The 27,969-nt window shown below is 39.5% G+C and overlaps 1 long non-coding RNA gene across 2 annotated transcripts; it reads right to left on the reverse strand.

Annotated features, from left to right (window-relative positions):
• Window positions 1-4,623: 4,623 nt before the first annotated feature.
• LOC102082184 (uncharacterized) lies at window positions 4,624-14,093 on the reverse strand. 2 transcript variants are annotated; one of them, XR_269835.3, is made up of 5 exons: window positions 13,976-14,093; window positions 12,140-12,195; window positions 11,946-12,062; window positions 5,299-5,422; window positions 4,624-5,021 (listed from the first exon to the last, which is right to left on the reverse strand). It is a non-coding gene; the product is annotated as an uncharacterized LOC102082184 (long non-coding RNA). The 2 variants fall into 2 exon arrangements; XR_003213916.1 differs by lacking the exon at window positions 13,976-14,093 and adding an exon at window positions 12,637-12,739.
• Between the last annotated feature and the right edge of the window lie 13,876 nt (window positions 14,094-27,969).

Below are 27,969 nucleotides of genomic sequence, written 5' to 3' on the forward strand. Positions count from 1 at the left end.
TGAATAAGTGAAGACAAAAAGTGAAAGATGGATGGATGGATAGAAGGAAGCTATCTGATGCTAAATTGTGATCATTCCCACTTAAACACAATCCAAACTGAATATCTGTGTTGAAAATGCTGGAAAATCATATAATGTGATGTGAAATGTGAGCACGTGTAGCCCCCCAGTTCTCTGATGTTAACTACTCAACAAATTCCCACAATAAATAATCACATTTGCTTTGATTACTCTGTTTACTGAGGCATATTCACAGCATCGTTCAGCAGACTCTACTCCAGACACATCGATTGTAACTTGCACCAGTTCACTTCAGCAAAAGAGATCCCAGGAGAATGTGAACCTAAGTAGCAGGATCTTCGAAAGATTTAATAAATAAATTCATCAGGAGAAGCCAGATGTTTTATTAGTTTAGTCGCACAGAAGGAGAACGTGTGATAAGGGCCAAAACCAATGAGCTTGAAGCCGTTCAGCTCATTAACGAGGTGCTTCGATATCCGAGTCTTATGATGAATAGTAATAAAAACAGTGTTTTGTACAACAAAAACATGCAAATGCAAGTGAATTGTTACTCTATACTGACAAGCAGTAAGTAAGTAACATATATTTACACCTTTCATAGCCACTTTGTTACAAATAGAATAAAGTGAAATCAGTAAAAGTAACAATGACACTAAATGATGGAGCCAGAAAACACAGATTATGCCTCTGAGGAACGTTTTCACAGGTTTTAGCTGCACCTGTTTATAAAAGAGCTCAGTTCAGTTCAATTTCACAGATTGTGCCTCAGTTGCCCTTTCTGTTAAGTTGCCCTTTAGGTTGAGCTTAGGTTGAGGTTTAGCGTTAAGTGGCCGATGCATGAATATTTCCTACACCGGCAGTAACCGCTCCTTGCGTAGGAACATTTCTCTCTCTCTCTTTTTGCATGAAAAGAAATGGATATTAGGTCACTTAAGTAAATATTTACTCAATCAAAAAACATACATTAAAAAAGAAGTGACAGTTTGATGCCAGCGTTAAGGTTAGCGTTTTTAAAAGAAGCTTTGTTTGCTGCTGGCACCCAAGCACCACCGCTGAGCTTTAAAGACACGTTTATGCTAAAGCTACATAAAAGAAGAAGTGAGAAAAGGTCTTTATCCCTCAACCTTTTTTTCTTTTTTTCAGAGGGCAGTAGGGGTTTTCCAGTTGACTTCAGTACACAGCACAACTGCATTTTATGAATCAACCTCCTGATAACCATTACAAGAAGAACCATAGAGATGTTATCAGGCCTAACTTGCCAGTCATCTTTAGTTTGCAGGGGTGCCATTCTGTATAACAGCAGTCCCAACACGTGCTTCAGGAAGCTGCCGGTTTACTGCCATCCACCCTCAGCCTCAAGACCAGCTTCACATCTACATCCTTTCTCCCTACTGAAATCATGCCAGCATAAACCTTTGAAACTCTTCTTTCAGTGCTTTTACTGACCTCTGCTGCCGTGTGGGAGGCCACAGGGAGAATGGGCCATAAATGTACTTTCCCAGCTCATTGAAAAAGAACAACCAGTAGCTCATAAAGTAACATTTTATTACATAATATCACCCAGGACTTTTCTTTAAGCTACATTAAAACTCAAAATTGTGAATCTCTAATGCTTAACATGGATAGACATAAATCCAAAATGGAAGGCAAAAAACATGTTTTCTGCTATATTTCGAGACTCGACTGAGTTTTGCTTTAATAAAATGGGTTTTTGCTGACTGGAGCTAAATACTTTCAAATACACATTAGCTGTTTATTCTACTACACTTGTCTCTTAGACAATAATACACATTAGTGCATGTAAGATAACATTGTCAGTATAGAAACTCACCTTCTCATGTCATGTCAACAGCAAAGCAGGTAGATGTCACCAAGACGACCTGCTGAGGTTTAAACTGAGTGTTAAAATGGGTATGAAAGGTGACTTAAGTGATTCTTAAGGCGGCATGGTTGCTGGTGCCACACAGGCTGGTCCGAGTATTTCAGAACTTGCTGATCTGCTGGGATTTTTCTCACACAACCGTCTCTGGGTTTTACAGAGAATTCTCATAAAAGAGAAAACATCCAGTGAACGGCAGTTCTGAAAATGCCTTGCTGATCGCCATTAGAGGAGAATGGCTAAACTGCTTCGAGCTGATAAGAAGGCAACAGCAACTCAAATAAACTCTCATTACAGGTGTAGCACAGGAAATTAGTTGCCACATGGGACAAAATAAGCAGGGTTCTTGTAGCCCTAATGCAGAACACCATGAATGGATGACTTAACATGTTTCTCATTTGCTACAATTCATTTGTTTTGGCAAAACACAAACAGCTCAAAAATATTACAGAAAAAAATGTATACAATTTACCCTAATGTTGCCTCACATCCACCTCCTGCTCAGCCCAAAACAAATGTGTACCCAACAATAGACCACGATGCACTTGGCAAAATCACAGTGCTGCCACCTTGTGACCAAAGTCCATAAGATCAGATGAACCTGTGACGGCACAGCTGTGTCTTATGCCACTCAATTCAGAAGCAGTTTAAAATAAATTTTTGCCATGTTCAAATGAAATCAACAAATAGCACATTTACTTGCACCACAGCATCCCGAGACAAATAATTATTTGACACAAGTAAGAAGCTACATCATGAATTTAAGTTCAGTGTTAATCACCCAGATAAAGAAGGCATGCAGAAAAGCACCTGTGAACACACAACACATCAAGCCTTGAAGCAGATGTGCTACAGCAGCACTCCTGTAAGTTAAAAACAGTAAATTGAGGCAGATAGTCTCACAAAAACTTGAACAACAGAAGTTTGGAAAAAAAAAGTTACCTGCTCTGATGAGTGAATTTCTGTTGGCATATTTTGATCACCGGATTACAGTTTGGGGGCAGAAAAAAGCATAAAAGTATCATCCTGCACATTTTGGGTCCCTTATAGTTCCAACTAGGCATCATTTAAATACCACACCTTACACGAGTTGCTGACCATGCCGATCCTTTTTTGACTACAGTGCTGACAAAACTGCAGTAACTGTATGACACTATCATGTCAATATGGAGCATAATCTGTGCCATGAAGAATTAATTCAGCCTTGAAGGTAAGAGATTACATCTTCTTTTTATATTTTACTAAAAATATGTCAAAATCAATCTTAAATCTTTTTTTTGGGGGGGGGGGCTTTATCCTGGAAATGTATGGAAACTGCCACACATTTAAACAACATCCCATGTAAATATACCAAATAATCCAAACATTTTCTCTTCTGCTCTATCAGCAATAGCATCAATATAACAGAAGGGTCGGGGGCTTATTTGTTAGTACGTTCCCATGTGTGAAAAAACCTGACTGCAAATGTGCACAAATACTTTAAGTGCCTGTGAGTGTGGGTAGGTATTAACTCACATCTGAGAGGCATCTGTGAGTATGCTGATGTGTCTCCTATACTTAAGTTTGTTTAGACCTGTCTGCTTGTGTGAGCATCCTTATGCCGATGACAGCGCATGTGTGGGCAACTGGGTTATCTCCATAGACAGCAGCATATATCTATTTTAGGTTCTCAAGATGATAAGAGCATGCCACCATTACAGTTAATATGATTTGTATATAAATGCACCACTGTATATATGTGCATAGGTCTGAGGAATTGTGTCGGTGTCGAGGGAGAAACTGTAATAAAGCTTGTGAATGTGTTCTAGGGTCTTTAAATTTAGCATTAAGGAAGGAAAAACTGTAACAAAGCAAACGAGTCGAATGAACGACAACGAAAATATACACATCAGGTCAAGTATAAGATGCTAATGTAGTGAGATAAACGTGGTATAGTGAAGAGGAAAGCACACTGGGCTGTCAAATGCTCAGTCTAGCAAACAATCTACAGACAAGGAGGCAATCATTGCTCCGGTGTTTGTCCCAGCAGTGTACCTAATACCTCAGCTGCAGGACTTATATGAGGGAGGAATTTCACAGGCTTGTATACAGCATTGGCATTATGTTGTAACAAGGTACTATGGAGCACAGGTATTTTAAACAATGATAGACATCGATAGTTTTTTCAATTTTTTTATTTATTTTTCATTTTTTAATGTTATCCATGCGTGACAGGAGGGTGGAGCATCTGCAGTAATACTGTCCTTGTCTTCTAACCCTAGTCTGCGGTTGGACAGATTGGTAAACATGGTCGCTAAGTTGCTCTTTAAAATCTGTGTACATTTGTGTAAGAGTACTTAGAAGTGATGTTGCAGGCAAACACTATTATCAGCAGAATATTGTTTTACTCACTTACCTTAACCTCTGATATTTCCAGACAGCAGAAGTTTTTATTTATTTATTTTTTTTTACATATAACCCTTTTAACTGGGATTTTTGAACAATGTTTCATGGCTGTAATTAAAAAAAACAAGAACAAAAGATGCAGAGTGCTTCCCCAATTCACATTGTTTTTGTTTGAGGTGCTCTTTGAAAGAGCTGTATTCAATCAGTTAAAAATGCGTTGGTTCTCATTGTGAGGTCATACCTAACCTTTGTCATGATTGATTACCAAATTGGACTCAAACGCAGACCCAGATGCCAGCCAGTGTTTCACAGCATTTATTAAACACAGGTGTTTCACTGAATTACAAACATGCAAAAGGATGATTTTCTGGAAAACAGATTATGAGAAGGTAAGTGCCACTAATGGGTTTAAAAGATGGAGAGTGGGCAGGCAGGTGGGTATCTAACACAGTTCAAATCCTTTTCTTCCTAATAGGTTTCTGAGACATAATCCAAAGAAGATGAGTGATCCAATTCAACCATGGCAGGTCCAGAGAAGGGACTGGAGGCGGAGTAAGAGAGGAGGCAAAGTAAGATCAATGAAAAAAGAGACATTAGCGAGAAAGAACATTAAACCTGAGCCGGACATTACCACTATGGCAGATGAAGGATCCAGAGCTTAAGTATGCAAAGGCTAGATGAGGTAATGACCAACAGGTGCGTAACAGGAGGTGTAGCCAGCGGCTGATTGGGAGCCCTGGGCACAATGTGCAAATAACTGGGAACTCGTTCATGTGAGAAGGAAAGAGAAAGTGGGAGAGTGAGAAGAGGAGGAGGAAGATTGGAGACATTTGGCTGGAGATTGCTAGATTATGACATCCTCAGAGAGTTAAGAGTCATATTTTAATTGTAAATAATTCAAACTGTAATAAATCTAAAAAAAATTAAGTATACGGAGCTTAAAACAACTGTCCCATTTAAAAACAACAAATAAATGCTTTCTACCTTTGAAATGAAATTGGGTTTTTCCCTACCCTGCCTGTGGGAAGGGGTGTGCTCTTGATGACACACTAAAATATTGTTGCTTCGGAGCCTTTCACGCGCTTCGCTGACACAATGCTGCCGGCCATCCTTTTACACCCGACACTCGCACGCAGGCTGTAGCAAATTAAAATAGCAGTTGGAGTGGTTATTGATGGATGGGGTGATTGATATTGCAATTTTCAGAGTGGTTACAAAAACATTTCACACCTCACTGAGCATACAGGTCTTAATTAGTATGCACCATCAGCTTGAATAAACTCACAAGGCATCACTCCCAAAAATGCCTTGATCCCTCCAACACTGAACCAGACATCCAGAGGTAACGCATAGACAGTGTCATATGCTTTGAATGCTTTAAGCTGTCATCCTTTTTATGTACGTTTTCCCTGCTGAACAGTGCAGCAAAGGCAAGGTTCAGTCCTATCAGGCTAAGCCTTATAAGCTAATGAAAGAGGACAGTTGTTGAACAGCTGAAACAGCATAGTCGCAGTACGAGACTGAATGGCCCATCCATCCATCCATCCATCCATCCATCCATCCATCCATCCATCCATCCGTTGTCTCTTCTCTAATTCAGGGCCATGAGGTGACTGGATCCCAGCTGTCATAGGACAAAAGGCAGAATACATCCTGGACAGGATGCCAGCCTATTGTAAGGCTACATCAAAACAATCATCCACACTCACACCCAGTTTTGAGATCGTTACTCAAAAATAAAAGTATTGTATTACACATTACTTACTACCTTTCTTGAATGTAATGCAGTACCAAACAGGGAACCCACGCAATATTGAGCTTGTGTTGATATTGCATTTAAATATTGGTATAATATTTGAAAAGCACTACATAACTAAACTTTACTTACTTTAATTACAATCACAGGCAGAACATATGAACTCTACCCAGAAAGGCCCCAGTTGGCTGGAAGATTCAAACCTTTCACCTTTGTGGTGTCGGACAACATTGTTATCCACTGCATCACTGTGTTGTATTGTGAATAGATCATAACAATAAAAACCATTTAAAAGACATCAAATTTCATGTCAGTGCAAGTCACACGTATCTGCAGAAACACCTGACACGAAGTTTTTTGCTGAAATTTGCATGCAGCTGCTATCTTTGTACTGATGGCTCATTTATATTGATTTGTATATCCTCCTTCTCCTCACAGTTGAATGAAAAGTAGTCCAGCAAAACCATCTCACATTAAATTCAGCAAAGCATTCCTGGGTAGATTATTCATTTAAATGAATAAGTGTTATGAGTCAAACCACATTCGTGCTCTGCTTGCCCAGAATGCTGTGAATCTACCACCCGATCCTGCAGGTTTGCACTCTACAACATCTATCAAATCAGATGTAGCCTCTGCAGGCACTCTGCGGGGCTCAAAGTCACAGCATCTCTAGCTCAATTTCCCCAAAGTAAGCTTTCTGAAAAACTTCCTTGAGCTCCCCTGAACTTATCCCAAACAGTGCAGCCTGTCTTGTTTCTTCTTGTCCCAAATTCCTTCATGTTAGCTCTCTAAGATACTCCTCCTAGCTCCCTGTAGCTGCACTTACTTCTTTAAAATCCCTGGTGCTGGCACACATGGCAGGGGAAAGGATCTGCAGCTCCATACCTTCAGGCTGTGGTTAAGCCAGACAAACGAGTCCATGTTCTGAATTTTTTTTCACGACTGACTGCTTGACTCCAATTTCTATGCACCAGACTGGCCATCACTACACCAGGCCCCAAATTCATGTAGTGAAATATTCTTCCTGCACCAGCTAGATTAAGAGAGTCACTTCATATATTCTAATACATTCACCCTCCACTACTACACAGATTTTTTTCCCCCAACCTGCCTCTTAAACAAGATCCTCATTTTTGGTAACCACAAGTATAAAACCCTCGAGGCTGACATTCCCTTATATTACATATCTTTGTTATTTTTGGTATCGAAGATACCTGTCAGCTGGTTAAAAATGTTGGAATTAGTGAACTGATCTTGCGCTAACACATGCAATAATTGCTTAACCTTAAACGAATAGTTCACCCAACAAAAGTAGCATTAACCTTCATATACCTCACAGTAAGACAGCTGGGCCTGCTGCTCACTTAATGAGCTCTGTCTTATAACTCACAGAGAGCCGTTTCAGCTGAATGCTGCTGAGGCAGCCTGTGGAGTAGGTGTGCGGAAACATAAAACCTTGTATTTGTAATCACTGCTCTTGTTAATACTAGCAAAGCATTAGCTTAAAAGAGAAATGCTAACATTTGATTCACTTGTTTTGTGGTTTTAGAGACTCAAGAAATCTTTGAGCTTTTGGTCACCCCAATCACTAAAGCACTGCAGGGGAAAGGATCTGCAGCTCATGTATGGCAACATTTTCAGGATGCCGAGCGATACCCTCCAACCCAAATTGCTGTCTTGCAAAATCTAGAGCAGCATGTTGTTTTCTTTAAAAAAAAATCTTGAAAAAAACAAAAAAACATCTAATTAACAGATGAAGGACAGATCAAAACATACACCTATCCCAGTGTCCAATAAAAAAGCTGCATAAACACACAGAAAGCATCATCACTCAAATAGTAACAAAATAGATATAACACAAAAAACAATCAAAAACCAGACTTCCTGTTAAAGGTCCTTGTCTCTGGCATGTGGCAAGTCCACTTTTCACCACTTCAACCAGGGGTGTGCAATTAATTTTCCAAAGATGCCACATGGGAAACATAGAATTGTTGTGAAGGGCCACACCAGTAAGCCTGCCTCATTGTTTATTTTATCTCTTCATAAACTGAGACTGATTTAGACTATACACACTGGAAGCACACTTCATTGATTGACTGATTTATTTTTAGTGTTCACAAGGTTGGGCATGCATGGTGAGACTGTAAAAGTGAGTTCTAATGACCTTTGGTGTCTGGGGAACATCCAGTGGAAGCATCTTGAACTGTCATGGTTGACATCATGTGACAGCACAGAGCATAGTGACAGAGCACACATGTTTTTGGCCACACCAACACAATCTTTGCTCACCACCCGGGCCACTCACCAGACATGCCTCCCTGCAACTCCATCTGCTACCAAAAAACAAAATAAACTTGAAGAATCACTGTTTTGACACACTGGAGGAGATCCAGCATGAATCACAATATATGAGGACATAATAGGATCTCTATAGAAGGATCTAAAAACAGCAGCAGCACTGAAAATGGTCAAGAGGAGCACAAGAACTTAATTTTGAATGTGAGTTTGGTCATATTTAAATCAGGTGTGGTTTTTTGATGTTATAGTCCCAATGCAAAAATAAATCATGCATTGTGTTAGTTTAGGCAGCGCACAAATTTAAGCTGTCCCTCATCTGATCTCGTGCACATACACAGATAAACTCCAGGTGGTGCTCTTGCACATACACTTTTAGCCTCTTACTTGAAAAGCACTTCCATTTTTTAAATTTCCATTTCATAATTTTATACTTTAAATTCAAATTTGGTCCATGTCCCATTAAAAGTTTTTATATCCCAGGAAAGTTGTTTTTATAATTTTTTTAGACTGTACACACCCTGGCTTCTCTGTTGTCACAGTCAGCTGCGCATGCCATTTGAATGCATGTGTAGAAACAGTGAATGAGGAACAGTGTCACATTACTGGTGACGGTCAGACAACAATAGAGTTTAACCTTCATCGTCCATGTTTGTCACTGTTATGAAATTTTTGTACTATTACATGTCAGTACAGCCAGCCAAACACCAGCTACAATACTTAATGAAAAGCAACCTCTGAACTCTGTTAGGCCCTCTGTCTGACAGCAGAAAGAATTAAGTGATCATTAGTGTATGCAAATATGTTTTTAGTCCTCGAACTATTAGTCATACATGTCAAATTATACAAAATTTCCGTAAATTTTTCAAATTTTTCACCACTTTTGTTTCCTACGGGCTTAGTCTGAAATCTTTTGGATTATTATGAACTCGCGAGCACATGCTCTGCTGGATGAAACCAAAGTACACGCATCCAGTCGCAGTGCGTGCGTGCCACGAAGATGAGCTTTCTCTCTGAATGACCTGTTCAGTACAAGTGAGATGAAAGAGTATGTCAAAGCTTGTGTGTCAGACATGGCCAGCAGCATGTCGTGTGTGTGAGGGCGTGTGTTTGTGTGAGTCTGACCTGCAGCAGAGAAAAAAAATCCCCCAAAAACAACAAAGACAGCCAAAGATGATGAAGTCATTTTGTGATGTCCCGGTGAGGTAATTTGCACACCAACTGACTGAACCATTTACCAAACATTCTTAGAGAAGATACAAGTGCAAAAGTTCCCCATGAAGTCAGCTCCGAGCATCAGTCACTTTGTTATCAATATCATTTACTTTTTTAACGTTATACAGCATTTTAATACAGATCCCCCTGTAGCTGGGAGAATGAATGGATGAATACACCTAATTATTAAGCACAATATTGATTTTGAATTTGCCACTTGCATCACATCATCTGCACCCCTAAAATGTCTGTGCATGGGTATGTCTGATCTGAATGCCAGCTGATAGCTGATACCACGTATAGATCTGGTATACTGTGCTGAGTATCTACAAACCACTTTTCAACCAACTGACACCTCACTGAGTTAATTAAATAGAATTCACATCTACCGATTTACAACATGTAAGATGGGTTTTAACAAATGGTTACCCAATGTGCACATCACAAGTGTGAGGAAGAGGCTTGTGCTCAAAATGCCACACGACTGTTTGCAAATCTGCTAAGTTTCCAGTTTACGTCACTGAGGTGAGCCTGGAGCAGAAAGCAACACCGAGCGCTTTGGCTTGAAAAATGTTTTCAGACAAGCAAACAGGTGTGAAGATCTGCTGCAGCTGATAGAAAAATCATCCAATTTTGTTCAGAAGAATCAATGCTTGCTTACACATATGAGAGCGACCAGGTGAAGAGGACGCCGCTGCAATTTTCATGTGTTCTGTATGTCGTATGTCAGATGGCATGTAGTGAAGTAATATGTTCATATTCATCAGGATATCACAGAAGTGCTTAACCCTTCCAGCTTGTTAATCTAAGATACATTAGCTCATTAGTCATTACAAACAGATAATTATGTACAACCTGACTTATCTTTGCTAGTAGCTGAAAAATCTCCAGTTAAATGACTTTTTAATCAGAGAGACAACATATGTCTCTCAATACAGAATACAGAAAATATGAAATGTATAAAAGCATGCCAATACAGCATGTTTTATGTTTTGGAGTTCAATATTATTAATGATTTAGGACACCACTTAAAGATAAATCACCTCTGAAATGATTGAGGAATTCATCACAAAGGATGTTACTGATACTACTGATGTTAATTGTTGGCATTAGCTTTGGGGGAGAAGAGGAGGAACAGACCTATTTGATTCACAGATCAAAGGCTGTATTGCTGTGGTTCATCTTTCAAACACTAGATGACAGTAATAGATTTCAGAGAATAGGGAGGGAGCACCAGCAATCGGGAAAGAAGGGGGTAGAAGGGTAAAAGGAGAGGAATTTAGTAAAGCAGGGGTGAAAGGGACAGAAGAAGTAAAACTTTCACATAGGGGACAGAAAGAGGAATGAAAAAGGAGAGGAGATGAATGAGAGGAGTGGACTGAAGAGACTGTAAATAAAAGGAGACATAAAAGAGATGGATACAGAGCCAAGGACGCTAGGAGGGAAAGCGCTTAAAAAGCAGAGAGACGGGAGCATGAAACAACATCAGAAACACTGGGGTGGGGGGAGGGTGGGTGACAACCGTCTGTGTGGGATGTAAAGGAAAGGAGATGAAGACTTTGAGGGAAAAAAACCCTAGATAGACAAGAAGCAGATTAGCAGATAAACGGATGCAGACAGAGAGAAGAGTGGATGTGCATCGTGAAGGCAGAGATAGAAGAGATATCCGATTGGAAAGTGTGTCTGTAATATCTTGAATCAGATTCTGGGTGTCCTGCTGTCATCTTAAAAAAAAAATACAAAAACAAATTAACTTCAGTTCTCCGCTGACGGTTTTATCTGATCTCTTACTTTTTTCCTTCCATTTCTGTCTCGATATTGCTACCTCTCTCTCTCATTTTCTTTGTTATCTTTCCATCTTCTCTCTTCCTCTCCTACAACATGGTTTTAAGGGAATTTTCATTAATTCCTGAAAATTTGAAATCAAAGTTGCAATAACAAGCTTTGAAAATGAAAAAAAGGGCTTTGCAGCATCCTTCAGAGGTTGGAGGAGCCACAGCACATTGCCAGCATATAATCCCACATTGTAACAGCCATCCAATGCTCTGGAGTGGCAGCAACTGAAGCTGACACTTGAATGCTTTGTCATTGCTTTAACACATTGTGACATGTAATGCAGCGCTTGGGGTTGTGTCCAGCTCAAGTTTGCCACCGCTAGAAGATGTGAAGGATGCAATGACATGAATCAAATTTGTATTGTTTGAACAGTCTGCTGGCAATATGCATGCTGTTAAACTTTATCAAGTGAACTGGAGCTGCTAAGCAAATCTGAATTGCTTTCCTGTCTGCTGATTTTATGAGGGCATCTTTATGCACCAAGTCTAACAATGGGGCGATACCACATGTATGTCTGCCCATTAAATATGAAGCAGTCAAGGGGAGGGGTATACTCACAGCCATTTCAGGTCACGCTGAGATTCATCACTACACGGAGAGTTTCGAATGCACTGCGAGGTTTATTGTTAAAGCCACGTGTCATTTTGAGTTGTCCATGGTTCATGATGACACCATCTGTAACAGAAAACATGCTCTAATGGAAATCACTATTGGAGTCAGAACAAAATTGTGTGCTGTGATGTGGACCTTACACTTGAGCCTGACTGCTCCCTGCACTGATATTCAATGATCTGTCCAAGCGTTATCGCTGAAACGAGACAGACAAGCAGCAAGGGTTCAACTTCCTTTAGCAATTCTGAAAGCCTATAAAAACTTTAAAAGCAATTTGGCGCTGCTGAAAAGAGATGCTATGTTGTAGATATTAAACTGTAACTGCAGGTGAATCCTTGTCAGTCTTTTCGCTAGTGTAAGCCAGTATACTGGTGAAGGGCGGCGGGGGTATTTTTTCCTGGAGGTATGTTATCAGAGTTATGAAGGTGAAATCACCCATCACATCTGTTTTGTTAAATAATGGTGATGTGCCTGTGCACACAACCTAGAATAAAATTCCAGCATCCTGAAGCCAACTGGCTTCACATCTGCTGTCAGCGCTCATCAGACTTGCATTGAGTTAACACTAGACTGCAGCTCTGTATAACTTCCAGCATCCCAACAGGTAATGTTAAACCCTGCTGATCACTCATCTCACCAGGAAAGGGCTGATGGGACTATTGACCCCGCTGATAGTTATCTGACACCTCTGCTGTCCATCAAACAGTGTGTTGAAACAAAGCTGTGTCCTGGCATAGTCTGAATCTCAGATGCTAGACAAAAGAGGACACTCAGGCATACTTTTTAGACACACACACTAATAAAATGTGAAAATAATTAAAGCATATTACCTGTAAACGCCATCCCCTCTGTTCAAAGATCGGACAAGACTCAACTGTACATCTGGATTTAAAGGATAAAGGTTCCTCTTTCAAGGATGCCATTTGGACAGAAGACAGATGGTGTAAAAGAGGCATCAAAGAGGTCATCTGTGTCCACTCTAAACAACCAGCTTTGGACAGAGGGGGCAGGTTATGACGCCAATTGTCTGCCACCTACAATGCAGTTTTGAGATCCCTTCCCAGGTGCCTCAACCCTTATTCACATCCTTTGTCAGGTGACCTTAACCGGTCACATGATAGGGTAAGGCAAGGTCTCACAATGATTCTACCTGAAACCTCTGGTGATAATAACCCAAAGTGACCCAAGCCACACTTTGGCTCATGTGATGAGTCACATGATTAATAGTGGGTCAACAACCCTCATAAGGGATAACCCACGCTAGGGTTTAAATACCTGGGACTCTCCACCATTTTGGTTTTAGAACTGGAGAGGCTACTTAAATGGGGAAACATCTTCAAGAAAGTCCTGTGCATTTCTCTCCAAAGTCATTAGACCAACAGTAAAATGCTTTAAGAGGCTTTCCTTGATCTTTTTTACATGAAATCCCTAAATAAGAAACATTAATGTTTTTCACATTCATTTTCACGTCTTACAACTTGGTTTCTGAAATAATCTTCCCACAACAATAAGTCTTATTAATCTTGTTATCAGTGACTAAATTTAAAAAGAGAAAGTTGTGTAAGTTGTCACAGGCGTAGAGGGTCAGTGCCTCCCTGGCAACCTCATCCTTAGTTTGCATGAAGTATACTAACTTGTCTGCAAACACTCACTAACAAGCCAAAGTAGTGAAACTTTGAAAAAATGCAACACAAATCATTCACTAAGACCGTTCATCCTCAAAATAAAAGCTGAGCCTTATTGCTGAATCCAACCCATTTCAAAAAGTGCAGCTTTTACTTTGAAGGTGAAAAGTCTTCATTATTGGTTTGCATTGCAATCTTCACAACTCCAAGTAGGAGGAGGGCATCTGCAGGCAAGTTGACATTTTCTATAAAAACTTCATCTGCCCTTGGCAACCTACTAACGACCAAAGGAATTTTTTGGCAAACCACATTTACATATTTGTGAGAAGTGTCACCTCTTTAACCACTTACCAGCTGGTGGGGGAATGCATATATTAACCATTAGTAACCGGTGGTTACCAAGGGGTTACTGGCTGGTCTCTAGGTCTGTGTGACCGGAGCTTAGCAATCAGTTTTACAGCAACTGCCATCAACCTCCAGCAACTACTTAGAAATGATTTTCCCTAGTGACGGGTGGTTGCCAGGTGGTTGCCAAACAATCATTAGGTATGTGTGAAATAGGCCTAACAATGGCCTTTCCATCACTTCTAGTATCAGGTATAATGTCAAAATGATCCTAAGTTGATAGATCTGCTACAGAAACCTTTTGGAGTCACAGATCATTTCATGGGGAGTGAGAAAGAGAGACAGAGAAAGAGAACAAGGCTGACTTTGTTTAGCTCACTACTTAGAGATACGTTTAAGCCTATTTCTAGTTTCATAATTAATTTGTCATTGCAGTAGAAAATTGCTATGGGATGGTGTTAGTGAGATGAGAGAGAGGAAGCTGAACTGAACTGAATGCACTACTGGGAAGTGTGTGCCATCCTTTTGTTGAGAATCTGATCTGACACTATATGCTGCACAGTAATTCATATCAATAGGTGCACAAAACACCAGATGAAAACAAAATCATTCATTATAAATTAAAACGAGTTAATAAATGAAATACCCAGCAGATGTCCTGATCAATGATATTACAGGCAATATTGACAATAGATAAAATCATGACATTTTAATTAGACTTCATAAAGAGAATGTGTTATGTAACTGTTGGCATTTAATTCCATTCATTTGTCAGAATCACTTGGTTAGCTCTTGTTCTGCTGATTAGTAGCCAGATGTCAGGAAGTTGAGAATGTCACTATTATGATAATGGTTGCAATTCTGCGCTCTGCATTATGTTTATTAATGTATTAATGTGTTAAATCAATGATTGGTGTAACTGCACTGACTTTTCTTTATGGAATTGTAGACAAAGATGACTTTAAGTTCAGGTACTACATCATCTAGATGTGCAGTACTGTGTAAAAGTCCTGAGCCACACTTCATTTCTTTATATATTAGGGGGAAAACAGGATTTAGTTGCAGTGATTTATTGAAATATGTGGAAACAGTCACAAGGCAAAACAAATTGTGTAGAATTCTAAGAAGACTGAAATTCAGTGGAATCCCGTGGAAGCAATAGGAACAATGTGCTTTTTGTCCTGGTTGTGGAAAACAGGAGTGTGCATGGGAGTTTGTCAAATCAGTCTACATGTGTGTTCTGGACTTGGAGAAGGCTTTCAACTGTGTTTCTCCCAGTTGTTGTGTGGGGGGTGCTTTAGGGAGAGGGAGATTACATCTGCCAGTGGAGTAACGCTTCGGCGTTCCCCTCGGATAAGCTGAAGGACGTAGCAGGTGAGAGCAAGGTCCAGGCTTCTCTATTTTGGCTGCCAGTTAAGTGGAAGAAAATGGATGGATGGAGATTGAAATTAATGATTAATTCAACCAAGCCTGGACTCTTTTGGGCAAACGTTCTTGAAATTTCTTTAAGTAGTCTACAGCAATACTTCTCCAGCTCTCTTGAAGGCCTTGCAAAGCTTATGCAGGTGTTGTCATTAAGACACTTTCCACATGGTGGATCAAAATCTGACAGTGCTTTTCATAATTATATCAATTTTGACAAAATTCCCAACACCACTGGCTGAAATAGTGACCCAAACAACGACAAAAACCGCAGCTGATGTCTGTAGACACTCACTGATTCACCGCTCTGCTGATCTCCTCTGTATATATTGATGAGGATTTGAACCAAAAATCTCATATTTTGACTCATCACTCCACAAGCCACCTATCAACAGAAACCATTTCTCAGGGTCTTCCATGAACCCATCTACGCAGCTTTGCTGAATTAAAAAAAATGTTTTTTTGATTCTTAAGGACTTCACTTTTTTTTTTCTTCAGGCCGATTTTTAAACCCAGCCCTATGACAACATGTGTTGACAGGTTGTTTCTGGCCTTTCACAGCTGTGTTATAAACCTAACCTATTTGGCTGAAGCATGTCTAGGCCACAATTAATCATGTGGCTATGGCACTGAATGTTGAGTGACCAACATTCAGTGGTCATTGTCTGCCATGTAACGTGGAGTGGGTACAGAATCAGAAGCAATATGTCCACAAAATGCTCCTCTTATACTATAACATAGATTAACATGGCATAGTGAGTCTGCACCTCCCACACAACAACATCGGCTTCCTTTGGGGGCAGATTTAATGGCAGATCCACTTCTTGCAACTATTTTTCATCAGGAATTAATCCTGAGCGAGTTGCTTTGAAAACTAATTTTATGGGTTACTTTTATCGGTAACTTTATAACTCAGATCAATTTCAGTGATGCCTTTTGATAATTTATTCTTCCCCATCAAGCTATGCTGTATGCCGTAGGCAGCAAAAATTACCAAAAGTTATTTGAGGACAGGTAGTTGCGTGAGTATGCATTAATAATCTATCTACTTATATGTCCTGCCATATGCCTCAAAGTGTGTTTGCATTGTTCATTTATCCTCTTTCTTGTCATGGTTGTATATAATGTTGTTGTGAATAAGTTGTAGGCTGTGCACACTAGAGCCTGAATGTGTGTGTGTGTGTGTGTGTGTGTGTGCACGTGAGTGATCACTCTTTCACAAATGAATTATGTGGCAGCACAGTGATCCGGAAGGCACACATGCACTCTTGCCCACAACCTACACATTCCTACTTTAGGGCTCACATCAACTTTAAATTACAACTGTAAAAGTAGTTCTTAATTTTATTTTTTTTAACAGAAATGTGGGAATACTTATGTAAATTTATGCAGACTCAGATGCTTTTCTTTCAAAGCCGGTGATTATGGAACTCGCTCGTCAAGTAAGGTGTTGAAAAAGGAAATAAAAGTAAAGGTTAAATCATAAAGCTACATGTTTTTCCCCCTGTGACAGCTGTGATTTATCCAACTCTGTGACTTTCAGCCTCTCTGACAGCATCCATCTATTTCCATTTCAATCATTCTGATGCACTGGCAGAGCCATTATGCCTATCAAGTCATCTAGTATTAGTTTAGACACACACACGCACACATACACACACACATACACAAACACACACTCAAACAAACTTCCATTATAGATTAATATTTTTGGCTGGGGAAGAAAATATATGCTGTTACATAGAAGTTGCCAGGGGTTTGAAAAAAAATCTATTAAAACTGAGAAAACACTGCTTTAGCATCTAGTACTTCTTTTCTATTTTTCATTTTTGTCACATCCCATGAAAAGCTCCAAAGACCCACGACCTCCGCGATGAGCTTACATTTGTAGAAAACATAGCAAAACTGGTGTAAAGACAGTGAAGTCCGGCTTGTTTTATCTGCCAGATTGAGGTATTTGTTGGTAATAGTGTGTATGGTTGTCAATTTCAGGGTCCCACTGGGTTGCTGCCCATTTTCCATGAAGCCCAATGGGGGGAAATACTGCATCAGGGCTGAATCCAGCCTTCAGGCTCCGGATTCAGAGTTTTAAGTCTATTTTTCAAAACAGGAACATATTAAAATAAATCACAATCATCCATCAAGTCCAACCTGTCATAACCAGTGCAAGAGCTAATTTACTAAGGACTCTAAAGCAAGACCCAGACTTACGCAGAGTGCTCAGTTTAACAAGGTTTATTGTCACACAAACTAGAAAATGAACGAGAGGTTTAGTGCAGCGCAGGAGTTCACTGGTGGGAATGGGTTCACAGCTCTGGGGCAAGCATCTGTCAGAAAGAGAAAGGTGGTTAGCTCTTGAAGCCAGAGATTTGCAGGGAGTTGTTGTCTCAATTAAATTCGTATCCCCTGCTAGATCAGGCTTGGAAAGCAGCAGTAGGTCAGCCAGTTGGGAGTTTTCTGGAAGCTCAGGTGATGGTGGAAGGTGCACAGGCAGGTGAATGAAAGTAAGTGAATGTATATCCTTTCTTTGATGGAGTGGAGCAGTTCCAGTTTGCAGGTGAGTACTGAACATGAAATGAACTTTCTTGATCATGATGATCATGCTAAAATAGTAATAATAAATATAGTAACAAATAAATAGTAACAAAAAAAGAAACTTATGAAATCCAACCTCCAAGTTAAATAAATATGGAGTGAACAGGGCTGGAAACAAGGCTAAACAGTGGAAATTGTGATGTATAATTTTTAAGTGCTGTTTACATTTTGTTCATATTAATTCAATACAGAGAAATCAATTGGAAGAACTGAAAAATATTTATTGTGACACAGAATTTAATTAATCTATCAGGCGATTAGACTCTAATAACCCGTGATGGCAGAAGAGAATCCAAGGGGCAATAGGATTTAGGACAGGATCCACTGAAGATGAAGACGGAGGAGTGACTCGGGTGAGAGATGTGGAGGAGGTGGATTACAGGAATGAGATTCTGAAAGGGAAAGTGACAGAGGAGCACAGCGACATAAATCACGCAGAGTGGAGGCTGATTGGCTTTAAGAAGACAGGCAAGAAGATGATTGGACTAGAGTAATAATGGCGGGATTGAACTTGACAGTCTGCGAAAGTGGAAGTAATGTAAATAATAGACTAGCAACTGAACACCCGGGAAAACAGGCAGATGAGTGATTACAGATCTTCATCATTGAACTTGCGCATAAGATTCATTATGTTGGTTCAACTGATAGCAATGTTCATTTTTAGCACAGGCTAAAATATATAAATAATACGTTTGAAGGTTAATAACCAAAATACTTGAAAGATAATATGTACAGCTGTACTTTATGTTCAGCGCTAATTAGCATGGTAACATGCTAAATTAAGATGCGTATATCAGTCTATTTGCTTAATCTCTATTCCTGCTAGGGTTGCTGGGTGGCTGGAACCGATCCCAGTGAGAGCTGGTTAAAAACCTGGCAGACCCTCACAAGACCAACACAGAGAGAGACACTGATATCCACACCATTTAGAATCAAAACGAACCTAGCATGGATGATTTCAACAGAGTTCCCAGAGGAAACTGAAGCGGGCACAGGATAACATGGAAACTCCACACCTAAATGAAGAACTTATCCGAAACACTGTAAATTCCAGTGTGTTAGTAAGCAGGTGTTACTATTAACACAATGAATTGTTCCCCTCAAAGAAAGCTTTGCTGAACTGTGTGGTGTATTTCTCAGTCATCTAATCCAGCAGAACAGATATATTTCCATAGCCTTGAGTCTATTTGTTAGGCTCTGAGTCCTGTCAAAACATAGCTGACCTTCAACTTAATGTTACTTCTTTAATAACGGTTCCTCTACTGTCTATATAGACACAGCGGCATTTTATTGTATGTCGGCAGGATGTTGGCCTTCCTACTGTTTCATGAGTAGATCTTCTAATTACAGACAATGAAAAGAAACAAACCCAAACACATTTTTGTTAAATATTTGTTTTGTAATTTTGCATCTGTACACCATGACACGTAGTACCACATTTTCAAAGGCTCAAGTATTTTGGTGATGATTCGGAGATGTCCTGAGCCCATGGACATCACCGAATCCCGTGCTTCCTCCCTTGAGATGCTCTGCCAGGATTTTACTGCAGCCACCCTCAGATGTTGCTTGCAGCTGCTTTGAAAGCCTTTTGAGCCTCTAAAAATTGAACAACTTTGTAAAACAGTGGCTGTAATTCAGCTAGTGGAATAATTTTGTTAAAACTTGAAACTTTACTTGTTTATTTGTTTGATTTTAAAATGCACTGAGCCGGCGAACAGAAACAAAATGACAAAAAAATATCTGTCATCTCATGGATCTAATTATATTAATATATTATTAAATATTATTATTATTAGAATTCTAACTAAATATTGCCATATACTTAGGTTATTCAGATCAGAATCACAGTTTCAAGAGGTTTTTTTTAAACTCCAAGATAAGAACCTGGTTTAGCTAAGCTTTGTATTTTATTTTCGTCTAAAAATATGAAAAACTATGTTTGTTTGTTGGTTCTGTTTTAACTATAACTGGGATTATAGATACATATGTGCGTGCTCAGTATATTTCCATTATTTTATGACATATTAAGTTATTTTTAAGTTGCCCAATTTCAGATGCGAAGTGTCATATCACACACTTACTAAGGATTTGGTTAAAATGTTAAATACTGTATATTACTTGCACATTTAACATCATATATACGAAAAAAATTTTTTTATATATATATTTCCATGTGGTTAGCAGGTTCAGTCCTACTGAGAATCTGTAAGAGTCACACTGAATTTATTGACGTCTATGTTTTTTTCCTTTTAACACTCTAAAAGTGCCTTCAACAAGATGATTTCGAGGTGGGAATTATTCATTTAGTGGGATAAATAAAGCTGAAATAAATAATAAACACACCTCTCAGTGTTTGCATTGTATTCCTCTCTATTTAAATGCCTGTCTGTATTTCATTGGTGGTATTTATGCTTGTACCTAACCCTTTCTGTGGGTGGTTGGCACTACAAGAAACCAAGAAATAAAAGAAAAATCGCTATCCGCAGATTGTACACTACGTGGGTAATCTGCTCTGACAACTGTCCTGGTGTGGGTTTTTCATAGAAATGAAATGAATGGATCTTTACGGCAGGACAAAAACCATGTTGAGAAATAGAGGGACAGAGACGGAGCCAAAGAAAAGCAGCATTTAGAAAGCAAGGGGCTTTTTTTGGGAGAAAATCCAAGTGAGGATGGAAGGCAAGATAAAGTGAGGGGAAGGGAAAGAGAAGGAAGAGAAGGCAGATTAGATGACAACACAAGAAAGAGACAAAACCCCAAACAAAAAGACTGACAAAGACAGATACATGTGCAAAGTGCGTGCTTTTGTGTAGGAGTATACTCAGCAACATGTGTTTATGTAATACAGGATGGGTCCCTCGGCATACAATATCGTTCACAAGGCTTTGTAGACATGCCTGTATTTGTCTGCAAGTAAAGTTGTGAAGTGCGAGTGTCTGATGTTTTGTCTTTTGTCTTTCCCTGCCACTGCTGAATGTTACCTCTCCGCTTCAAGGACAGTGACAGAAAGAAATGGAAGAAAAGAAGACATGAAATGAAGCACAAAGACAGACTTGTCCACTGCTTTGACTGCATTTATTTTTTACTCTGACTGCCTTCTGACTCACATTTTCCACAATGACTTCAAATAAAGGAAAACAATAACTTGTTGAAATGAAAATTTCATTTTCCCCTCCCCGTTCTCCTCCCTATAATACCTGTGTAATACAGGTCTTGTCGTTTTCAGGTGGGCTTGTCTCTATCCATGTCTGTCTCTCCCTTATTCTCTGTTTGATTCTGTTGTTTTTCTCTCTTTCTAATGTAACAGTTGGCACTTTTTCTCCCTTTCTTTTATTCTTCAACCCCAACCTTCAGTTCCTCTCCACCCTTCCTTCTTTGTTGCCTTCATCAGTGCTCCTGACAGCTCCCTGCAGTTTATTCTTCTTCCATCTCTATCCTATTTCTGCTTCTGTGTGACACTCTCAAAGGCCTTTCCCTCTCAGCACAGCATTTCTTCTCAATCCTTCTCTTTAATGTCTAATTCAAGAAATTATTTAGAAATTACACGCAACACCAGCAGTCATGATTGCACTGACACTGTATCCGGTATTTAAAAGTAATTTGTCTCTTTTATCAGCTACCTTATCTTCTCTCTTCTCTCATAATTATCCTAATCTTTTTTGGCTGCTTTCTAGGACCCCCCCACTTTCCAACAAGATATGCATGAATAAATCTTGATCAGGCCAATCCACATGTTATCCTCATCCTTGTCCATGTTTCCACATCAGTAAGCAAATCTACATCACTCATCCCGTGCTCACACACACCTTTGAAATATTCATGCCTATGTCAATAACTCCAAGGACACATTCAGTTAAGTTGCATCAACTCTATAATTTATGACCCACCACTGCAAGGTTTTCACCTGTCATCCCGATTTGCCAGTGAAATGCCTCTCCTGCTGCACCGCATGTCACGCTGCCATGCATGAACAAAGACACGCAGCAACAAAGACAGCACACTTCCTGCAGCCTGGCTGATGAGTTGTTTGTGTGATGCCCCCCTGCTGCCAAGGAACATGTGTGCCTGCCTCAGTGATTGCAAATGGCACAGCCGCACCTAAAAAAACCCAAGTTGAAAAACCAGACCTTAAATGACAGTCATCAATGAGCTGGCTTTTTTTTGTGTGGATAAATAGTCCAAATTTCAAATAACATGAATGAACAGCATTATGTTCTCAGTGGAGTGTTCAACATGTTAAGTTGGTGTGAAATTTTAAGCTAAACAAAAATGCAGAAGATTCATGTGGGTAATCGAAAGGATATTATTTGAAATTCTCTGAAAATCTGAATCATAATTTGGCTATTATAAAGTGCATGCTGTATTAACAGATCTGTTAAGTTATCTTGCTACCTTAACACAAAAATTGTAATGTCAGACTATGAAAATATGGCTTTTGATTTATGATTACAAGGATTGACAAGATAGATAAAATATGACATTGCATGCACAGGCAGAAAGAAATTCTTACTTGGGATGGAAAATACAAGGCTCATTTCCCCCCAGCAGTGCCTCTGGCTCAGTGGGTATACAGCCCTTCCTTAAAAAATGCAAGGGGCTGTGAGAATGATGGTGCACTGTTTCAGGTGTTTTATGAGTTAGTGAAATTAGGGTTAGGTCTGAGTACCGTGCATGTGTTTGAAGATTTATTAGACACTAGAACAGTTCACAGTATTCAATTCAGTTTAGTAGTTTAAAGTACCATGAGACAGGATTCTACAGTAGTGGCAACATTTCTCTTTTGCTTTATGACAAATGTAGGCTTATAACCCTACAAATGTGATAATTCTATTTGGTGAATGCTGAACAAGGTCCCTGTTGCATCAGCACAGAGAGAGACAGTCCTGGTGTCTGTCTGACTTCATCTGAGATCATCTGATCCTTAATTTTTGGTGTCAAAGAGCCTGACATCCCTAAGATCTCATTTACCTGGGAGTGTCTAGATGAGTGACTTAATAGCTAGCTACGATAATTATAGCATTCAGAAATAATTCATATACATGTAATTATGCTAATAGTAATTTTGCTTAGAATACAGTCTGTAGAATTAACAGATGAAATTAATGTATGAGAGTATTCATTCTGCAATGATTCTGAATGAATGTAAACAAATCAGCGGGGTTGCCATGCAGAGGGAGAGAATACATGATCTAAGTGTTGGGCAATCGGGAGTGTTCTCAGCAGGAATCAGGACAAGGGAAGTAGAGTCTTTGTAAGTATAATAAGCAACGCTTTGGTAATAATGAACTATATTTCCTCTAGACCTTGGTGTGACAAGTATCAGACGACTAACTAAACAACTGAAATCTAAAAATTGGATTTACAAGTCATTCCTTTTCTGTTTACCTGCTCTGCTGGTTTTTGGACTTTGGTGGAATTAGAGGACTTTGGACCAAGTCAGTACTTCCATTTAATGGAGAAGGAATGTTGCTTTTCGCCAGTAAATGATCCTCTCACCTCATCTGTCTCTCTTGGCGAGAGAGACAGGTGTTGGTCACCCTGACATGGACAGCATGTCTCAAACTGATGCCAAAGGTGTTCAGTGGGATTAAGGTCAAGACTACAAGCAGCACATTCCATCCTCTCCACTCCCAAATTCTGGAGGTAGTGTCCGATAAACCCCGCTCTGTGGGGGTGAGCGTTATCAACTTAGAGGACAGATTTTGCCCCCATTCCCACTGGTTGCAAAATCTCATCTTGATTTCTCTCTGCATTGAGATTACCTCCAATGATGAGAAACCTTGTTTTTCCATTAGGGAGATGCTACCATCACACTGGGTCCACGAAAAGCAGTTACCCTATCAGTGCAGCAATCAGCATAGCATTCTTTGTCTGTTCGCCACACGTCAACTCTATGATCCAATGGCAGTAGGCAGAATCTAGACTCACTATTAAACATAAAATTCCTCCTTCAGATTCCAGTGAACATGTTGCCAGCACCAGTGCAAACTGACCTGATGGTGAAGGACAGTCACAGCAACCCTAGTGGAAGACCTCTGATTGGCTGTGTGCAGTCTGCAGTCTGTCTGGGGATGGAGCCGTTGACGATATAAAACCTTGACTGCAGACCGCTTACAGTTCCTAAGGGTTTACAGGGTTAGGGCTAGGTCTTCTCGTGGTGTTGTCTTCTTGGGATGCCCACTTCACAGCCTGTCTCTGAGACTCCCTATTTTATCAAACATGACCTTTAATTTGAAAATGGCACTAGGCCAAACTAAGAATAATGCTCCAACTGGTTTTGCAGAACACCAGCTTAAAGTTGCCCTATAGCACGGGCACTATCCAGTTCAGTCAACAGTGGCTTGCTTGGAGCAGACATCATTTAGGCTCTGCACTGTAGTGCATTTTCCTTAAAAATGTGGCACCATTACAGGGGAAATAAGCAGGCTTTCTAACAGTTAAGATTTATTGTGAAAAACCATTGTTACAATAAAGAAAAAAAAATCAAAGAAATAACTGACTAAACCCAGATTTCCTTACATCTTGTCTAAGTTTAGTTGAATCCAACATCATCTGCCTCCAGTCTCCAGCTGTTAGCATTCTTAGTATTAAACAGCAATAACTCTTGAAACCAACTTTGCCAGCCAGCTGCATGATCCTGTTCTGTCCCAATGATCTGAATTGCAACAGTATGTGGAATATAAATTGGTAACATTAATATCCCGTTTTTTCCATTTTCAATAAAACAGCTTTGTTCCATTTGCAGTGCCCCAGTTGCTTCACATTTGGTGTTCACACTCATACAGTCTAATTGTGGCACAAGAGGAGCTTGGTCTTTTGTAGCTTGGTAGACTAAGGAAGAAGAAACTGGTGATCAAGTAGCCCAAATAGTTCAATTTGACCACTGAGCTTGTTTCCATGGTACCTGATAAATAGAAAGCTAATGCCATCATTATGCCAGTGCTTAACGTAAAATTACGGTATCTACAGTAAGACTCGCTTATACTTATTACAAGCATAATTGTCTTAGTTTCCTGGAAGCGTTCAGAGCATGTTATTTCTGTGCAGTAGCTCTATGTAAAAACCAGGGAGATAATAAGTTTGTGCAAAGTCTACCAAACGTATTTTCTTTGGTTCATGATGAAAAATTTAGTTTGTGACTCACTAGTATTATCAGCAGCTCTCTTTCAAATAAACCAGGGGACTAAGAAGGTATTTACTGATATTATTAAAATGTAAAACCAGGATTTGAACTCAGAAATTTATTACAAGACTGACGCCGATAAGAGCTTTTACACTCAAATGAGACTTTTGCAAATTACTTCTCAATAAAGCTATGCAGTGCATTGGTGAGGCCTGGAAGTTTTGGAAGAGAATAATCTTCTTTTTTTTTTTTTAGCTATAGGAGATATTATTCATTATGACAAACTGCTTTGCCTCTGGCCAGATGAATTAAATTCTTAAGTAACAGAATTGTGAGGTATTCGCCTTTAACTGAAGCTACTTAAGCTTCAGTTTGCTATTTATCTTCACTCAGCTCGCTCAGCCTCTCCCCTGGGCTCTCTGCGGCTGCTGTCAGGTTATACAGTAAATCGTGACTGTAGTTTTAAATCCTCGCAATGGTCCCTGCAGCAAACAGCGGAGTGAAACAAGCAGACTGCAGTGTATGTGGAATCCACATCAACTTCCCCTCAAAACCTATGTGATGGAACGGAAGCAGCTTTGTTCAGCAATCGCTGCCCTTATCAGAGCAGCAAAATCAACAAAAAGCAATCCACACCGCACAGAATTACGGTCTCGATTTTTCACATGGCCACTAGAGGCTGCTTAATGTCAAAATGTAACTGCTGGTTGTAATAGCAGCGTCCACAAATGACAAATCCATCTGTAACTGAAACACATGCCACTGAGCGTTCCTTGTTTGTGTCCTCTTTAAGCAGCTTTGGCTCTAGCTGTCCACATTAAACTGTTATACTGTGTACTAAATGTATGATTAATGGTAATGACTATTCTAGTTATGAGGATTTGGTCTTGTATAACCGTAATAAAGTACTTGTTCAAGCCAAGTCATTCCATTACTGTGGCAGTCAACCCCAGGGCTCAGTCCTCCCACCTAATTCAGAGGTTTTGGAGTCCATATTTAAATTAGAGGCCCTTAAAATGTGGCTGAAAAATTCAAGCCCTTCACTTAAATTTAGAAACAGATGTGTTCTACAATGACTCCTGTGTTTTGCTACTTGCATTTCAAGCATTTATGGGTTTTTTTTCTAAATGTGCTGTTAAATTGTTTACGCTGTTTTCTCAGTTCACTTTTGCTTTATCTTTTTATGTGCGCTTTTATAAGGTAAGACTGGAATGGCCTCTCAGGAGCTCATTACTATACTCTCAGGATCCACCAAATTGCTATGCACGCGCTGTAGTTCAGACAATATTTTGATCTTTCATGTTGTAAAATATCAATCTCTGCAAAATGTTTACCTTCAAGTGGCCACCAGTCGCAAGTAAATACATTTCAATTCAACTTGAATTGGATCACTGAAAAAAAAGTGTAAGTTAAATAACAGAAACCAGCTGTAAACCCTTCTGATGTTTTTGAAGCACTTTTCCATTAGCTTGGTAAACAATTTGCCCGAGCTGTCTTTCATGTGTGGAGAAAGTGGCTGATCTCTTACGTATAGAACTTCCTTGACTTTTGAGCTGATATTTCCAAATTTGTCTGCACTTTGAAAATAACTTCCCACTGATAAACTCAGACTTGACAAAGGCCACAGAAACACGCAGTTTGTTTTGGTTTTATCTTAGATGTAAGTCATCCGAGGACAAGGCAGAGGTCTGGCCTTCAGGGGCTCTGAAAGATATTTACACATTACAACGTGACACATAAACATCTGGGTGTTCGGTGAAGAATGAGTAAGAGGTGAAACACGAACGATTCATTATTTAAAAACTCATGGATAATTATAGCTTGTGAAAAACTTGCAGTCATTACTTACAATTTCTCAATATAATATGTAGTATTAATAAATAACAGACATCTCCCTGTCTGCTCTGTGGTAAGTCGTCGTCAGTTCACATCCTTATTATTTTGGATTTCTTTATTTCTTTGTCATTATTGTGCATGGTACTATGAAGTCTCACCTACTTGTGTTCTACCACCTGAATAATGGATTCCCTGAATCTGAATCTGGCTTGAGCAGAGCTGTCAGTGCATATCAAATGAAAAGGAAAATCTTTTACTTTATCTTTATCTCCATACTCTTTCATTTCTAGGTATTTGTACATAGCGTGCCACTGATAAATGCAACTTGTGAACATCACCGTTCTTCAAAGTGTGCAGCAGCAGTCACCTACAGCTGTCCTGGACAGCAGAGCGTATGACAAACAACTCTTATTCAAACAGACACAAGAGGAGGTGTCATGCATTTAGAGTTTCTCCCTCGAGGTACAAACTCACAACCTCTGGATTAATAACACAAACAGCCAAACATGCAATGGGTGTCTGGTGAGGAAAGGAGCGTGTAGCTGCATATACACCCAGACTTACAGTGGCATTTCATCGAGATAACACATGCTTCTGATATACAACATATGGAACATGGGCCTTAGAACTCCAGGGAAACCATAGCAACCACTGATTAAAGAAACTGTGTGCTTAATTGAGCAGCTGTTTTCCCGCAATTCAGTGCCCTGTCAAATATTGAATATGATAAGCCACTGACTTTCCAGCCCAAAAATATGGTAATGCAGCAAAAAAAAAAATCTAATTAATTAATTAATTTTTCTTATTGGTGTGCTGCCCATCGGCAAGGACATATCTTCAGACTGTCCTCCAAACCAAGCTGTTGTGGTATTAAATTAGTTTTATTTCTTTTCTGCAGTGTTGAATTTATGATCAGATGGGGAGTCCGATTTGATTCATAGATTCGCAAAAAGAAAACAATATAAATTATCTTTGACATGGAGCTTGGATGATATAAATTGTCTTTTATGCAGATGCAGAGACA

Source organism: Oreochromis niloticus, linkage group LG14 (genome assembly GCF_001858045.2).
Source record: "Oreochromis niloticus isolate F11D_XX linkage group LG14, O_niloticus_UMD_NMBU, whole genome shotgun sequence".
Taxonomy (NCBI): Eukaryota; Metazoa; Chordata; class Actinopteri; order Cichliformes; family Cichlidae; genus Oreochromis; species Oreochromis niloticus.